Below are 6,000 nucleotides of genomic sequence, written 5' to 3'. Positions count from 1 at the left end.
ATTCAATACAATAAAAATATTATATTATGTCTACATATGTACACATATGATAGGCTAGGCTATGTACAATTCAAGACTTATAAAATATGTCTGAAAACGTGTACGTTATACTTCTATACCTACTCACCAGTGTATTGTTGTTATTTAATACATGTATAAAATATTAATTAACCAATAGCCATTGGTAAATATTTTATAACGTCTTTATCATATTCATTCAATATTAATAATTACCTAATTATAATTTTGATGAACCGAAAAGAGATTTTAAACAGTTTGTAATTAATACGGTGTTGGATTAGAATGATTAAATCTAAATTATCTAAATATATTTACACGTTAGTTTTTCGAACATAATTTGACTAGTTCTATCAAATCAAAAAAATTGTATCCATTGAAATTACTATTTTTACTGTAAGTTATTCTTTTTTTTATGATAATATATACAATATACATTAATAAATAATACGTCAATATCAATATCGTGTATTCAAGCAATCACGAGTAAGTATGGGTAGGTAGAGGTGTATAGCTAACGGAACGTTATCTTATCTATGAATAAAAGCTGATGGAATTTATTATTTATACATATATATACAAATACAAATGAATAAAAAAGTAATCCTTTTACATTATAAAAAAAAAATGATGGTTACTACGATTTAGAATTGACCATTAAGATATTATGTAATTCACGAATAGATACGTTAATTTTAATATTTTATTTGTAATACCTACTGTTAATAGCCAATAGGAATTGTGTGTGCAGTTGTACATGTGTACACATCACCATTACCGCAACATGTTATTATTATTATTATTATATTATATACTTAATGGATTCCTCGTTTTCTTGTATGCCAAAAATATTTTGTACAAAATATGTAAAATATATTTTAATACGTGGGCTCTAATACTCGTGTTTTACGCAGTAGTGCGTAATATTTTAAGTTTCAACTAAACTGCCGAGCGTGCAGTGACTCATTTAACAGGTGTTACCTAAAGCTATAATGGTACTTTACTACATATTATCATGACTATTCGTCGAACAATATTCGTCCCATAAATCCTCTCAGATTGCATGGATGGACATTGGGGAAAAATAAAATATTAAAACGCCTCATAAGTGTGTGCGTTTTTAAGATTTCTATGACACCATTACATAATGCGATGCTCGTATTTTTGTTCATAATCATAATAGTGATTATTGGCAAATAATTTTAATATTCATTAATTCGCGTACTGCGTTGTATAAAATAATTTTTTCCCGTGTGTGAATAAACCGCTTTTATGAGGCCAAAATAATGGGCATTCTTTTTAGTGTCGTTACTCGTCATAATACATTTCGCACGTCGGTGTTTTTCGAGCATTCAATAATAACGATAAAAAATATGATGATTAAGACGATTATAATAATAATAATAATAGTAATAATAACAATAACAAAACAATAATAACAATAATAATTAATAATAACGATGTAGCGACCCGTCCGCGCCCCGCCCACCAAACAGTCACATTGGTGGAAATACATTACTATTATTGTTACAACGTGTTACAAACGCAGAAGAAGAATAGATTAACATAACCGGTGGCAGAAAACCGGCAACGCGGCACGTACAAAACGGCGCGACGACCGCAACGTTGCCGGATCGTTCGCGGTGTTTATAAACAACAACATATTCTTCCAACGCACACCGAATATTACCGTTCGGCAACCGCCGCCGTGTTTACGTTTCTCCCGCCGCTGCTGCTGCCGCCGGTGGTGTTTGTCGGCTGACGAAATAACCTTGGCCCCATACGTGTACCCGGCGTGTGCGTGTCCCGTCGACCGTCGTCTTGGCCCGCACCGCAACAGCAGCAGTGCAGCACCAAGCCACCAGCAGCACCACCACCACCACCACCACCACCACCACCACCATCGCCACCACCACGCCATTACCACCGCCGCCACCAGGCACCACACCGCTCCAGTCGTCATCACTCTCTCTCTTTCTCGCCAGTCGACCAGCGCTCGGCAGCACAGAGCCACAGACGCGGACACCCGTCGTGCGACATCGTACGAAAGCAATAATAATCACATATAATCAATTGTTTCATCGATATATCTTTTTACAACGATATTGTTTCATATTTTTGTGAATACGGTCGGCGGCCGACAACTGTGTGACAATTTCAAAGTGAGATCCTCCGCCGCCGTCGTGGTAAGGGCCGATTTTCGTCGGAAAAACGTCGTTAAAAGCGGACAACGCGTGGCCACCGCTTGCCGATTTCTGCACATCAGAACATTTTCGTCGGTCGCAGAGGCGCCCGCACGCGACGTCGTTCGTTTGATGTTTTGTCTGCGAGCATTGGCACCAAAACAATAACACGAGAGTTGTTGCCGCCTCGTCTGCGGGCGTACGTGCGTGCGTTCCTTTTTACCCCTACCTCGCGGACGTGAGCCGCCACGATCCATTTCGAGAAAGACACACACATATACACACGCACGCACACGTACAACACCGCACACACACACACACACACGCAAACTGACATCGGTGCCGGTTAGTCCGTACTATAAATTAATTCTCCTCCGCGGTGGTCACCCGTACGACAACTACGTCACGTAAAACGATATTGTTGTGTGTAATAATAATAATAATAACACTGTACAGTACACACGTATCGTCACGTAACAACCACCTAACCTGGGTAGTTAGCTCCCTTTGCGACGACCAACACACACACACGCCCTTGTTCCGTCGCCGCGGTTATCGTCGGGCCCGCCTGTCGGAAAAAAACCGTCTCGAAAAAATATTTTGACGTCGATCTGATGCGCGCCCTCGATTGATTGGCGTACGACGACGACGACGACGATACGACGTTTCCCGTAAGTATGTGCGACACGATGCACAGCAGGGACGTGATGACGTCTGCAGCGGCAGCCGCCGAAAAGCCAAAGTTGTTGTCGTTGGACGTAGAACATCTGGTGTCCGAGATCAAAGAGAATCTGCGGTTATCGGGGTTCAAGTCGAGGCGTCACCGCACCACCCACTTTGCGAGGGTGAAACCCTACACGACCAGGCCGGTGGCTTGCGACTCCTGTGCGGCCAGACGACCGTGTCGGTGCGATGATGACGACGACGAGGCAAACGACGACCCATACGAAATGCTGCAGGAGTTGTTACGTGAGGGCAGTCTTATCAAAGAAGCAGTTCGCCGACTGCAGATCGGCCTCTCTCCCAAACAAAGGTATTATTATGAATCGGACGAAGAGTCTTCCAGGAGCCCCAAGTTTAGATTGTGTTGAGAGGTTTAATATGATCACGCTATGTCCATAATAATATATATTTGGTTCCTTTTTATAAAATTGTTATTAGGCTGTTTATAAGTTGTTCAGATAAATACTCATGTATTGTTTACAATTGTCTCATAAGTAATAATAGGTAACTGATGATTAACTGCGATTTCAGAACAAAGTTTTATACTTGACATTTCACATTTTTCATAAAATTGTTTTGGTAACTATCAATTAGCAAACCTATAATTTAGATCTAGTCCAAAGTATAAATTTGCAGTCTGACTTAACATTTAATGAATAAAATATAAAAAGTAGATACCTACATTTTTGTAGATGAAACAAACATGATCAATGTTATTAATACTAATGTATTTTATTTATTTAATATCAAGTTTATTTAATAACAAATTAACTTTTTCATATAAATATATTGTAGTAATCATTGATTTGTTTTATGTTTAATCAACAAAAAAAAAAAAAAATTGCATCACATCATTAAAAATATTCATTAACAAAATAGATATTTGAAATTTGTTTTTCTATTCAAGCATTTTGATAAACATTTTTGACCCATTCTAATTCATAATTATTGTTTAAACATGGTATCAAAATTTTTGTTATTATTTTTATTAACTATTATAAATTAGATGTATTAATTTAATTATTTAAAAATTAAAAAAAAACTCAATCCACTCAATGTCCTCCTGAATACTAAAACTAGAGCCTAGTTGACCATAGATTTTTAAAGTTACCTTATTCTAAAATTAAATATTACTAAAATTGTGTAAATACTATTCAAAATTGTATTTCTGTACCAGTTATTGTTGGGTAGTTAAAGATGCCATGTTATTATCAATGTACTCACATATGTATATATTTTATATGTTTTTTTTTTTAACAAACTCATTTTGCAAATTTATTGTGGATTGCTTGTTTTATTTAGTCAGCATTCAGCAAGAAGATAATTAAATTGTTTTGTAAAGTCTTATAAAATATGATAATATGTACAATTTTTTTTTTTATCAAAAATAATTTGATAAATGTTATTTAAACCTCATATTGTTATAAAGATCTATTTAAGTTTATATATTGTAATTTGTAAATAATGTGTGCATAACTCAAGTGAATGGACCAATACCATTAACCTAAACTGTTATTTACAGTAAGTGAAAGTATCATTATTTTCTTTATTCAACAACATTAGTAAGCACTTAAAAATCTATAAAATAATTTAAACAATGTTGTGATTTTTTTTTTTTTTATTATTAATAATCTACCTATTTAATTCATCAAATGCCAAATTCACCTTCTCTTGTTCATGTATATTAATTATTGTGGTAATTTATCTATATATATCATAGTTAATATAAAGAATAGTTTTTATAACAATTGTGTACAAAACCTTGTATAGTATAATAATTTTATTAAATGGTGATTTAAAATAGGTATTTTTTGTATAAATTTAGTTATGAATGGAGACTGTTTTTTTTTTTTTGTTGTTTTAATTGTAATTTTAGATTTAACAATATAAGGGAAAATATATATTGACAAGATATTTATTATTATTATTATTATTTGTTATTTTTAATTTACTATCCATCTTCCACAGCTTAGCTCACATATCAGAAGTTTTGTTATGATAATTAAGGAAGCTAAACAATTAACCCTATGTCTTTTTTTATGGTTTAAGTGTTTATGGCTATCTCCATACCAAATTTTAACAAAATCGGTTTAGTGAGTTACTTGTATGAACTAACAGACCTAGTAACTTTTGTATTTATCATATTATATACACTACTATGTTTAGTATGAAATATATTCCTAAATATTTTTGAAATTATAATAATTTTAACAGTGATAGGCAAGGCAATTTGGATATTCGCTTCTTCTACATAAAAATAATAAAATTTGAATATTTATTCACAATTGTCTACCATGCAAGTATTTTTTTTCTAAGTATCAGCTGTATCACAATACTTTGGAGTGTAAACAATGATCAGCTGATGATGGGGAGTTTAATATTTCTGTTTGTTCTGTAGACTATTGAGCAGTGGTTCTCAACCTTTTTTTTGATACAATCCCTTGGTGTTTTTTAATTATCATGGTGCACATTACACTTACAAATTGTGTATGAAAACATATTTCCAATAATTTCGCGGTATACTGGTTGAGAATCACTGTCCGCTGTTATAGTTGATAGTGTTAGTACAGTACAGTTAATTTGCAATATTCTGAACTCAGTTCCCTTTTATTTATTTTATTAACTAGTGTAATTAGTAATTACACCGTATATCTAGTTTATAGTTGATAAGCAATTAGATTATTGGGTTTTTATTAAAACTAGAATTATTCATTATTCAACCATAACTTTTTATTTAATGTATTCGATGATTTTTTCGAATTTCAAAGAATTAAAAATATCTACAAAATATTTGAAATCCATAAATAATTCATTGGAAACAACTTAAAATCGATTCTTATCTGTTTTTTCAATTTTAATCTGTTAATTACGATACAATTACGTTTCTAAAAAATACTACTAGAAATATTATGTTGAATCACTCATCAATGGACAATGTTTTATTGTGTTTATGCTTTATGTTAGCCATTAAATCATCTTATCAACAAATGGTGTAATTATCGAACTATCTAAACCTAAAGGGCAAAGACAGTTATAGTAAATTACTCAGTGTAATATTTTTACTGTTTCAGAAGAA

Source organism: Rhopalosiphum maidis, chromosome 4, assembly GCF_003676215.2.
Source record: "Rhopalosiphum maidis isolate BTI-1 chromosome 4, ASM367621v3, whole genome shotgun sequence".
NCBI lineage: Eukaryota > Metazoa > Arthropoda > Insecta > Hemiptera > Aphididae > Rhopalosiphum > Rhopalosiphum maidis.
Note: the sequence above shows the minus strand (reverse complement) of the source record.